Source organism: Pezoporus wallicus, unplaced genomic scaffold (genome assembly GCF_028554395.1).
Source record: "Pezoporus wallicus isolate ANWC-B61680 ecotype Strahan unplaced genomic scaffold, APGP_CSIRO_Pwel_v1 contig_1876, whole genome shotgun sequence".
NCBI classification, from domain to species: Eukaryota; Metazoa; Chordata; class Aves; order Psittaciformes; family Psittacidae; genus Pezoporus; species Pezoporus wallicus.
In genome coordinates this window covers 3692871-3706259 of record NW_026638337.1, presented here as the reverse complement: position 1 = coordinate 3706259, position 13389 = coordinate 3692871, and positions in this window count along the sequence as shown.

Sequence of the window (13389 nt, the reverse complement as noted above, 5' to 3'; positions counted from 1 at the left end):
GTGACAGACTAGATTCACAAAATCGTTAGTGCTGGTGGTAACAATGCTCAGGTAATAAATGTCCCAACCTAAGATGGGGAAGACTTCATGTCAGATGTCTCCTTGACTAAGAGGATGTGAACCTTGCCCTCTTTCTGTGTGTTGATCACCATATAGGCTGCTCCCAGGCACCGCTGATCCAGAGCAGTGGTTGGGGCAGACCTTTGTAAGAACGCAATGTCTTATAAAGACATTTTTATAAGTAGAAAAATTAAAGTGTAAATAGAACCCTGACACTGGATAATGTAGTCACTTTAGTTTTCGAGTAAGGTAAAAATACCTTTCTTGAGAAGGAACTTCAGCCTCATGATCTAGACCACCAAGGGCCCTATACTCACTTTAATTTCTGCATGTTAAACATCTCTTCGTGAAAAATCTATATTTAGCAAAAGTTGAGATTTTTGTGCTCAGAGTGCTGTCTACAGCAGGAGTGGTCACCTTTTAACTCTTCATCTGCATTGTCTCATGGGCCTATAGCAGTCCTCATGCAGGAGACAGGCCCTGCCATGGGTCAGAAAGCGCTGAGGGTATTATTTGAATTCTCCATGATGGGAAAAAGCAAACCAGAATGTGCTGCTAAGGCTGCAGTCATCAACTTGCCCAGTGTAACTTCAGCCTGCAAAAATGAAGTGCTAGGACCCTGGGAGAGCTGCTGACTCCAAACTGGTCCCAAAGCTGACAGGAGATTCAGGTATGCAGCTTGCAGGATCAGGGACAGTTGACTACCTATGGAACACCTCTCATATGAGGAAAGGCTGAGAGAGTTGTGGTTGTCCAGCCTGGAGCAGACTCTATGGAGACCTTATTATGGCCTTTCAGTACTTAAAAGGGGCCTGCAAGAAAGATGAGGAAAGACTTTTTAGCAGGACGGGGGGTAATGGTTTTAATCTAAAAGAGAGGAGTTTCAGGCTGGATGTGAGGAAAAAATTCTTTACAATGAGGGTGGTAAAATAGTGGAACATGTTTCCCAGAAAGGTGGTGGATATGCCATCCCTGGAGACATCCAAGGCCAGGCTGGATGTCGTTCTGGGCAATCTGATGTAGTTGAAGATGCCCTTGCTCATTGCAGAAGGGCTGAACTAGATGATCTTTGAAGGTCCCTTCCAGCCCAAACTATTCTATGATTCTGTGAATTTGAAAAATTTGTCACTGCTTCCCTTCCCACTGAGAAACAGATGTTCTGGATAGAAATGTATATGAATAGTTGCAGGCAGTAATTTTTTCCTGCATATCTTTTGTTGCTGGCTGGACAGGAAGATGAAGCTAACCATCCCGGCAGCATATTCAGGCCCTACGTTGGCTTAACACACCCCCTTAATCCACAACTCCATCCACAAGGCATTTTCTCAGACAGAGTTCTGTTGATTTGAAGGAAGATGGAGGATGTCATCCCTCCCTCTCATGCTTTTATAACTGCTGGAACAAAGGGGTTTATTCTTGTTATCTCCCTCTGATGAGTAATACAAGATAACCAACAGGACTTACAAAGGAAAGATGAGAAATATAACTGAAGAAGAAAAAGAGACAGCTGCTGCTGGGTACTGCCCCACAGCACATTCCTCTGTGCCTAATGCCTCAGGTAAAGTGAGAGGAAGAGTAGCGAAAAGATTACAGGGATGTTTCTCTCCAGTGCCCTTTGGTCTTTGTTTTAGCATTTGCCAGGCACCGTCTGTGGTTCAGAGATCTATATCTACATTTAAAGAAACAAACAACTTTTTTTTTTTTTTAAATTTTAAAAAATGATTTTGCTCAATCTATTTCCAAGGAATTGTTACTGCACCTGAAGCTCCGTATAGATTTTAGCAGCACTGCTTTAAGATCCAAAATACCTGGTCTTCTAACCTGCAGTGTGTTTTACTAAGAGACTGCAACATCTTTGTAATTCCAATAGTGTAGAACAACAGTGACCACCCCATGCTTCTTCACTTACACAGATAGTTGTTACACTGCTGGTATTAGTTACCAGAAAGCTTCAAGCTGATGTGCAGTTACGCAAATTAGGACTGGAAACTCATACCAAATACAAACACACAGGAGGCCACTCTCTTCTGCTGGTAACAGTTTCTCTTAAGAAGTCTTTCATAAATTACTGTTTATCAAGAGCCACCTTCACTATGCATCTATTGACATTTCTTTATTGAACAACACAGAATATTTATATGCAGTTTCTAGCTGATACTAGTCTCAGAAGTGAAGAGCAGGTGAGTAAAGCATATTGTTCCTTTACTGGCTGTTTCCAAATCATGAACCAAGTGTCTGTCCAGCTTTTATTAGAAAAGGGTCATATGACAAGATGTGGTTTCATTTCCAAGAACAGAGGACACTATTTCTTGGAATAAACTTAATTTACTAACACTTAAATTGTTTGTAAAGGTGATGTACATCAGGAGTACTAAACTATTACTAACAGTTTTCTGGCTTACAATATGCTTGAAGAAAAGACAAGCAAATCCAAGGTGATTGCTCTGTGCAATTTAAGCCATAATGCAGCCTCCTAACAAGAGTTTATATCCACTCAGTGCAGTGATTAACTACTGAGAAAGATAATAATGACACATCTAGAAAATTAAAGCAATAAAAAAGACAGTATCATCTTCATTATTCATTATTCTTATGCCTTTTTCTGAGGGAACCAAACTGGGAAAAACAAGATAGAGATAAGCAGGGTTTCAAAATAATTTTTGGCAATGATAATAACATACTTATCCCATTCAAAACAGCTTTTCACCCAGAGATTTTAATTAATTGCATACACCAAACAGAGGAATCACAGAAACTCAGCCATTTCTGAGGAAGAGCCCACAGTGATTCTACAGCAAAGATAAAGGATAAGCTGTGCAAGTCAGCTTCTCCAGCTGATACACAGGCTGTGCTGCTCACACTGACTCAAAACTTGGATCAGTGGAGGCAGCTGCCTCTTGACAGAGATGTACCACAGGGGGAGGCTGGGAAATGCAAGGACTTTGCACGGGGGTATTGGTAGGGGTGAAGCGAGATGGAGATTGCCAGTTTTCAAACAACTGCTGCTGTATGAGGTCCCACAGCACGCACCTGCCCCCTGCACCCAGATGCACAGCCCTGATTAGCCTTATACATCAGGCTGGGCTGGATCATCCCAGTCTCCATCCCTGTCCCCATCCCCTGGCTGCCTGGCTGGGGCACCCCCCAACTCCTCATGCCACCCAGCGCTCCCCACTCCTGCCAGCACCACTGCTATCACTCTGGCAGCTCTCCATACAGCCATCACTCCACAGCACCAGGGCATCATTTCTGCAGGTGTACAACGACTACAACAGACGTACTGACTTCCTTCAGGATTCCAAATTAACTTGTCCTTTCTGTCACTCATGTGAGAAATGCAGACTTCGATGGAGACAGAGCAGTGTGGAGTGCCTTCCAAAACTTCCCCGCCATTCCTGGACCTTCTCCGGGTCCAGCCCTCAGCTCCCACAGCAGCTGTGCCTGGGGGAGACAGGCAGAAGTGGTGCCCTCTGCCAGGCATCAGCTCCTCATGCACAGGTCATCTCTGTTAGAGCAGTGGACAGCCAGCAAACCTAGAGACATTTAAATCCTCCCAAATGCTTCACCATGAGGACATTCTCATCTGATAGTTTTAGGAATATTGATGTTTTAAAAGAACAGCAAAATATGTGCTTTAAAAGCCAACAGTCCCAGATCAACCCAGTTGCTAACATCTAGAACACAATGATCAACAGAGCCAAATTGTTGATTCCTTAGGGGATAGGTTTTCTACATTGAAACTGAAGAAATTGGTGGTTTTATTTAATACTGCACATGCTGGTGCACTTCTTTGCAACTACTTTGTAGATATGGTGCATTAGGACATCAGCCTGTATTAGTTCCAACCCTAAAGGAGTGAGAAAGGAGGATCAAAACATCTGCAAAAACACCAAACAGCATGCAAGATATGGATTCAGCTTCTGCAGCTGGGGATATCCTCACCCTTCCAGGTTTTAGAACGTCTGGGAAGCTTTGTTCTCTTCGTGTGCAGAGGACACCTTTCAGGAGTCAGTATGAGAATACAGCCTGGTGGCTCTGTGCACCTTCTTTCTGTCTGGAGGTGGAAATCAATTCTGTTTCCAAGTGCTTCACAGCAAACTTGAGTATTGTACCTGTCTTACAGGAAGACACTTCCTGGGTTGTATAGAAATTGAATCAATCTTATTCAAAATATGAATAAGACCTTGGACAGGGATTGGAACTAGATCATCTTGAAGCTCACTTCCAACCCAAATCATTCTATGGTTCTATGATTCTGTGATGACATGTCTTTTTCTCCCTCCAGCTGCTATGCTCCTGCCCCTCACCAGTTCCAGATGCTACTGCTGCTCCTCAGAATGGGGTTATTGCACAAGGTGGGTAATCTGTGCTGTCAGCACGTGGTGGCAGTAAGCACCTCACCATGCTTTGCATTTCAAGAACGCACTTGGCAACAGCTTTTATAACTCTAAGCACCTGTAAGAGTGGGAAAGTGGTGAGATTATCTTACTGATTCTGAGAATGTTGTATTCAGTGATTTTGCTAACAAATATTTTATTCATAAGGCCCTATGACAGTTATACAGTGTTTTCTGAGTAAAATGATTTTTTCAAGAATTGTCCACAAAGTAAAACTATTATGAGTTAAGGCTTAACCAGTATAATAAGATGATTAGCTAGGGTCAGAATTAGTCCAAGGAACTTCTGAATCATCTTTGGTTTGATGTGGATATTTCCAGCATAATTGCCCAATCTGATCTAAGTATACCACCTGGCTGCCTGAGGTGCCTTAGATTGGCCAAGACTGACAATGAACACTTTTTAGCCCATTGCTCTTAATAATATAAACCTTTCCATTGCCCCAGCAAGTTTGGAAAGTTTTCCTGCTTTACAGTCAGAATACATAAGCACCAGGATGGAGTGAGCTCTTCTCTTCCCCAGAGCCTCTACATTAGCACAGAATTCCTGTTGCCTTGCCCAGGTAGTGCACCATCCTGTCTCTCTCTGAACTGTTAACATTTCTGTTAAATGTTAACATTTCTGTTTTACATATTGTACTGCTTTGGTCATACATTGTCTTATATTTCCGCCTTACATGTGATGCCAGCCCCCTAGCTTGTTCATGTTAACTTCTTCTCTTTGTCCATCTATCTCTCAAAGTTCAGTTCATGACTCTTTATGTTAGTGTCACAGTTTTTTTTATATAGCTTAATGCCCTGCTATCTGAGTGTACTTAACGTAGTCTAACATCTAGGTCTTGACATCAGGTGTCATGATACAGGGTATGATAGTCATTGGTGGGTAACAAGTGAGCAGAATTATGTTCAGTAAGGTTACAAGAAGTAAGAGTTGTTTTAGGAGGGAGCATTCCTTGCATGTATTTAGGGAGATGTAGTATCTGCTATACACTTTGTTTTACATGAGCTTTCTTTCATTTAGGATTGATTTTTAATCTCTTTCCAGATCTTTTTTGCTGTAATGTTTTCCAGAAGGGAACGTTAAGGGTAGGGCAATAACTGACACCATACCATAAGTGCAAAAGCTGAGGCAGAATGGTCTCATACAAGAAAATGAGAGCACTATGTTTCAGAGTTTATATAAGCCCTCTTTAAGTATTTCAAACTAAACCAGACAAAGAACTAGAAGCTGTCTCACCTCTGATGTGTATAATCCTATTATTACAGAATTCAGTTCAATAGGGATTAACTCAAATTTAGGTTGTATTTGGCACCTTAATTTCAGTTGAAAAGCATCTCTTATTCCAGATAAAAATGTCTACAAGAACTACGTTTTTTTTTAAAGGCTTCAAACAAAACAAGAAAACTGTGTAAGCCACTTAACCAGCCATCCTTGAAGGCAGGAGAACAAGGTTCTGCTATTGAATACCTATTTTTACTCAGGCAGCTTTTGAAAATACTTATAAAATGTATGCAGTAGACAAAAATAGTAGAAGAAGTTCCACTTGAGTAAATATGTATTGAATATTTATTGAATCTAAACCATTTTACAAGTAAAAACAAGTCAAAGAGAATGAATATCTTCAAATATATGTTTTCTTTAAATTAGAACAAAGTAGTCACTTAACAGTCCAAGATGGAACATGGCATATTGTGAAGACAGTTAATTTACCTTTCATTGTCAGAGCTGATCCTGTGGGGGTTGTTATTTTCCTGGATAATGCAAGCCACCATCCTCCAAATGCACATGCTTCCTTATGCACGGAAGTGTTCATTTCTCATGGCACCTTAGTTTTGCAGGACCACTGTTCTCTGCAAAAAATGGTGATCCCTGCCCTAATTCTTACTGTTTGCTTATGTTAACAAAAGAAATGTACTACTAATTACTATACAGCAGGGAAATACCTTAGAGGATGTATTTTAGATCCTCAGGGTGCTGGTGGTACACCATCTTCTCTGGCAGCAAGGCTATTTTAACAAGTTCCCCACCTGCAGTTCCCCATCCCATCAGGTCTGCATGATGGGGACCTACCATGAACTGCCCCAGTGGCATTAAAAACCTGGCAAATCAAATAAATAGACACAGTTCTTCATGGGTTGTTTTTCTGATTGTTTTTTAAACCAAGACTGTTAATGTAATTCTGTCCTCAGCCTCTCTGCACTCTACTAATATGCAGACAGCATGAATTCCTGAGCTTTTGAAGGGTGAAATGAATATTGGCTCATTTAATTTGCAAGAGGGAAAGTGAAAGGGCATTTTGGTCCTACAAGCACAGACTTCAAACCACGTTAATACCCTAATAGCATGTATTGAGACCTAGGCACAGAAAAATCTAGTTTAATTATGCTGCATATTATGTTTTGTTAAATATTTTAATAAATAAATTATATTTGAGGGTAATAAAATAATTGTACTGGAATATAATAACATCACAGGCACTGAGGGAATAAAAGGTATGAAAGATTTCTCGTAAAAACGTAATCCTTGGGATATAACCTTGTTATTTGCATTTCAATTTCATGCAGACACTTTATCCAGTAGGTTAAAGAGTTCTCAGTGATAGTTATTGGGATTTGTTTGTGTTAAATTAGCCCCAGAAGGTTTTTCCCTGTAATCCCTGTATAAAGAAGATATTAAATACTTCAATTACAATAACTTTGAAGTCTAATATGAATTCTAGAAAATTAAAAAATACCTACTTCATTTCAGAAGAGTTTCTTATTCACTAAACTTGATACACATTTCTCCTTCTCCCAAGACTGAAAGAAGAAAACAGTATTTTTTTTATACAATGTTGGAACAACATACCCAACATTTGTACTAGATAATTTACCTGGGGAAGTACATAAAGACATTAACAAAGAAGCTTTTATTAAAGTTCAACTTTTACATATCCTTCAGGTACTTAAGTATTGTGATTGTAAAGCTGAATAACAACAAGGTACCTCTCAGTAAAGGATGCAGCCTTCTAACCTAGGAAAGAGAAATTAATATGAGCACAGAGTGGTTAATGGGTCACAAATTCTCTAGACACTTCGACAAAATCTTACACATGTAGGTACATTTACAGCAGGTCACTCCATAAGATTAAGGATGTACTGAGGAATCTGTACCTAAGTGGACTATTTTGTGTACCTATCATAGCCTCATTTTTCTCTCTGTTTTGGCAAATTTAAAAAGAAATTCAGTCATATTGATAAATAATGTCATATTGATCTGGAGGCCTAAAGAAATCCTGGCATTGCCAGGATGATGTGGGCATATTGTCTTTACTAGTAAGCTGTTGCTGTGGCATCAGCATTAAAACAGGGCTGAGTTTAGCTCTGCTGTCACAGTTCAATTATTTATGAATTCAGCTCACTGTTCTTGGAGGTACCATTGAGAAAACCTTTTCTATTGCTCTCTGTACTTTCTTATCTCTAGTTTATGGGCAAAATTGTGGAAAGCAAAGTGGATTAACTATGTAGTGTGCAAAGGTGCCAGACTGAAATCAAATAACACAGCAGTGAAAATTGTCTTTCTCAGCCTCTGTCTATACTGCAGACTATAGGACAGAGACGCTTAAACCTATTTCAAGATTTCTGAATAGCACTGACTGTTATATTATGGACATATCTACTTGAAATCATGAAGTCTAAACATGATTTTATTAGCAAAAATGCACCATTATATTTCTATTTAGTAATTCTGGTCTTACAGCCCTATTCTGACTGCCTTGTTTGCTAATCCATAGACTAAAAGATCTCTGAATTTTCTTTATTTCTGTACATCCAATGCCTGTGCTTTTAAGTTTACAGGAATGGGGTTTTGTATTTATCAGCTTGATGGAAGAAATTGACATCAGAACCTGAAAAGAAGCTCCAGAATTTTTTGCAATGAGTAATACCCACCAAAGGTCAGTAAATCTCATACACAAAAGCTGTATAATATGGAACAAAGGTCAATAGTTCATTAAATCTCATAATCAGAAGCTATAAAATTTGAATGAAAAAGTCACCTGAACGTTCACAGCCCTCTTATCAATACTTAGGCAGCTCAGTGCAAAGCCTTGGCCTTGAAAACATACACAAACTATGCTTGTGCATTTTACTGTACTATAATTACTTGATTTTCTAATGAAATAAATGAGGTTTGGAAGGTTTTTTGCTGAAGAAAAAAAGTAAAAGACAATGTTAAGAATGATTCAAGGCCTGGCAAAGAGTTAATTTTTCCATTAATATTGCCTCACATTTTAAGGAAATAATGTATGCAAAAAGAGTATTTTTATTTTCTTTTCTTACTTACACAATTCTCAAATAAAAAGAATCATATATAATAATATGTTAGGCTGTTTCAAAATACGCAGACACACATTCACATTTTTACCTTTTTAGATAAACAGGGAAATATTACATTTCATACTCATTTATCTGTAGGGCTGAATTATGTATCTCTGATTTAGACACCTAAACGGAATGGTCAGATTTTCAGATGTTTTGGGTATTCAGACATTCTTATGGAGCACATTTCAAAATAGGGCCATGCCATGAGCAGCCAGATTTTCCTGAAAATGTTTCAAATAACCCTAGTTTTTCTCAAAGCAATGTGAATGCTGCCATCTAGCTATACAGTAACATTATATCTTTGGTCCAGTTCTGATCGACACAAAGTTTTTCAGTTTCTGTTTGGAACAGAGCAGAACAGAGATACAAAAATTCCAACTGCATTACCTTTAAGAAGGTCTAAGAACCATTTATTATTCTAAAAAATTGTAGTATTATAAAATACTATTTTGGCAGTAAAATGAAAATGTAAGAATGTGGTTAAAATTATTGCATCTGATAGTAAACCAACCATCAAACCTTCTGAATGACATTGCAGGACCTGATTTTGAAAATGCCTTCAGTTGAATGAGGTAAATAATAACGTTGAAAGCACACAGTTCTAAATTGAAGTCTAGCTCCTCTTTCCAGTTTGAGATTCATCTACCAAAGATCAGGATTTCTATAAAACTTTTTGTCTAACAAATATCCTTACATTTAATCCACAAATTGTTTGGAAACTCTTTACACAGAGTGTCAGCTGAACAGCTGGTATTTGGAGAATCATGGCTGCCCCTTCTTTTTCCTCATAGACACCCATTCTTTCCCCTCATGATCTCTCCTCACGGCCGCCCCTCCTCTCCCATCAAAATCTGCCCTCATGGCCGCCCCTTCTTTCCCCTCATGATCTTCCTTCATGGCCACCCTTGCTCTCACCTCATGATCTTCCCTCATGATCTCCTCTCATGACTGCCCCCCACCCCTCATGGCCACCCCTCACATCCCACAGCTGCCCTTGCTCTCCTCTCATGATCTCTTCTCATGGCTTCCCCTTTCCCCTCATGATCTCCCTTCATGACTGCCCCTCCTTTCCCCTCATGGCTGCCTTTCCTGTCCCCTCACCATCTCCCCTCACAATAGCCCCACATCCCTCATGGCTGTCCCTTCTTCCCATTCATAGCCACCTCTCCTCTCCCATCATAATCTCCCCTCATGGCCGCCCCTTCTCTCCCCTCATAATCTACCCTCATGGCTGCCCCTCCTCTCCCTTCATGATCTCCCCTCATGGCCACCATTCCTCTCCCCTCACAATCTACCCTCATGACGGCCCCTCGCCTCTCATGGCCACTCCTTCTCTCCCCTCATGATCTTCCCTCATGGCCACCCTTTCTCTCCCCTCACAAACTCTCATCATGGCTACCCCTCCTTCCCCTCACAGCTGCCCTTCCTCTCCCCTCACAATCTTCCCTCATGGCCACCCCTTCTTTCCCACATGATCTCTCCTCATGGTCAGCCTTGCTCTCACCTCATGATCTTTCCTCATGATCTCCCCTCACCCCTCAAGGCCACCCCTCACATCCCATGGCTGCCCCTGCCCTCCCCTCATGATCTGTCCTCATGGCTGCCCCTCCTTTCCCCTAATGATTTCCCCTCATGACTGCGGCTCACCCCTCAGGGCCAGCCTTACTTTTCTTCTCTCTCATGCTCTCCCTCTCCCTCTCCCCATCTCTCCAACTGACATCCCTGATCCACCTCCCACAGTGTCCTTTGGATCTGTAATGGAAAACATGAGGACGCACTAGTTCCTATGTTCTCCATCTGTATACGACAAATTTAGACCCAAATTCCTTTAGTCCAAGCCCAGGTTCACAGCTGAACATGGAACTTGCCCTAGAAATGCCCCACATCAGGCTTTTCATGTAAGTCATGCTTAACATCTGCTGTAATGTGTGATGCCCAGGAAGAAAAGGCTACGTTAGTGCTGCAGGACACATATATGGCTCCTCTGGAAAGAATGCTGAAAATTCAGAATGTTCACTTTGCTTTTTTCTTTCTTTTTTAATCTCCCTCCACCTCTCCCCTCTTTATGATACATTATGGTGCCATGGTACTGAGTTGACTCACTCAGCTAATAGCTAGGTAGGTGGTAGACAAAGCTGCTTGAAATTCCAGAGTCAGACACCTGGCCGCCCTCACTGCTTCAGGCGGCTGATTTACGGCTGAAGTTCCTCTCAGTCACTGACTTATTTCCTCCGGGAAACAGCCCGGTAGCGCAGGCCGTGAGGCAGAGGGGCGCTAGGGAACGATTCGTCTCCTCACCGCGCCATTTTAAGTCCGGGTTGTAACATCAGGAAAGGTCTCATAAAGGTTTCTCGGGATCCGAATTCCCAACAGTTCTGGCCTCATTCACTGAGAAGAAAATACACATTTAGGAAGAGGATGCGTCAGTTGGGTGTCAGCTAGGTGCAGTTTTGTTTTTATTCAGGGGAAGTGTGATTTGGGTCTCCACCAAGCAGAAATGGCCATTGCAGCGGCTGAAAGGAGGAGCAGGAGGGTAGTGATGCTGTGTGGTACCGTGCTTGGAAGGTCTCTGAAGATAGGAAATACTAAATCTGGGGTCCCACAAAATGGTCTAGGATTTCTGTGCTTACTCTGTGAGTGCCTCTATTGAACATAAGAGTATGGAAGCTTAGGGAGATAGCATTTATAATGATTATGCACATGCAAGTGATTGCTCACAGTGAAGGGCACGGAAAAACCTTGCTCAAGGTGGCTGCAGCCTGGCAAGGGGCCACATGCAATACACAGATGGTATCTGGATATGTATCTGTATCTTCGAACTGGTAAAGCCTTCTCCTTCCCAGGGCTGTACTGTTAACAGCCAAGTGATTCCATTATCCTTTGGGAGTGGGCATCCCAGATGGTGTGTTCTCAGAAGCCACCTGCCCTTTCCAGATGTTGCATGCTTATCTGCTGCCTAGGTTGTTAAGCGCATTACCCCTGCCTGTAGTTCAAGCCTATCAACACGCTGAAGATGTGTTCTTGCACCTTAACAAAGTGGCAGTTCATAAAGTGACGGTCAGTAACTAGCATAATTTTAAAAAGCTGCACTGTTAGCTTTGTCAGACAGTTGCTATTGCTGTTCCTTCACTTGGCTTGAGGACAGTTTATCTGTAAACGATTATGGAGTTTGAAGGCAGAAAAAAGGTAATGATCATAGTAAGACCATTACTCATCTATCACAGTTTTTACTATAGCTACAAGCTGTAGAATAATTATATATTTATTATGCTTCCATCAGTATTTCAGAGACTGCTGACTAAAAGTACTCACTCTACACAGCATGATTCCCATGTAATGTGTAACCAGGTTACACTTGTACTGGCATCTGGTGTAAATCAATGAAATTTATTTGCATACCAGTAAGTGGTTTTGGAGAATTTTATCTCATTTTTCATACACGGCTTCCTCCCTTCCAACACTTTCTAACTTTCAGAGATTTGAGATCTCTCAATGATTTCACTGTTTGAATGATGTTTAAGCAACTGATATATATACATGCTTTCATACCTAAATACATATTATATACAAATATTGTCCAGCTTATGTAGAACTTATTTATATGTTATTAAAGTATTAAAAATGAGGTATTTCGGGAAAATTATTTTTGTGAAAATGCAGGCAAAAATTAAGCAAGTCCACAGTGTTTGATAAGATTGCAATCACTAAAGGTATAGCTCACGAGAAACAAGAGATCATTTGCAAGTGAGGAGGAAGACTTGCAGAATAAACAGGTTACTTTTTGTAGATTCAGGTCAGGCAGAAGCAGTTTATTTCTACAGCTATAGGAGGGATAGAGGTCCAGCCCTCTACTGGTGTGAATTCTTACTTAAAGCGCAGGTACTAGGGTTATATAAATTCACAGCAGATACAAGCTGCTCTGCGACAGGTGCAGACATGGCAGAGCAGTATCAGCATGGAAGGAAACACTGTCATGGTGGACATGCTCATGTGCTCGGGACAACTCAGGCGGCCTCGGCGTACATCCGCTCAGCTCATCCCTCCTTCACTTGTGACACTGCTGTGCCCTTTACCACAGCTTCCAGGCCTAGTAAGGCCCGCGTCCACAAAGCAACGCCGGTAATTACGCGGCTCCGAACAACACGGTACCGCCACAACGCCTCCCCTCCCCCGTCCGCTCCCATCAGCTGGCCCTCGGTAACGTCACGATCTCATGTCACGGGCCCCACCCGCTGCCGCCTGACCCGTGAGGTGGAGCGGAGCGGAGCGGGGCGTGGTGGGGCTTGGCTTGGCTTGGGTCGGCTCGGTGAGCGCTGCTGTGGGGCCGGGCCATTCGGGGCTGCCCGAGACTGCAGAGTCGTTGGGCTGCGGGGAGGGGGGTTGCTCGCCTGCGGCGAGGCGGGACGAAGCGGGGCGAAGCGGGGCGAGCAGCGTGAGCAGCGTGAGCAGCGGTGAGCCGGGCCGCGGTCTTGAGCAGGGCCTGTGAGGGTGATGGCAGCCCCCGGGGCCCGGGGGTCCTCTCCCTGCAGAGGAGCATCGCTTCTGCGCCGAGCGGCCGGGATGACTGGCGC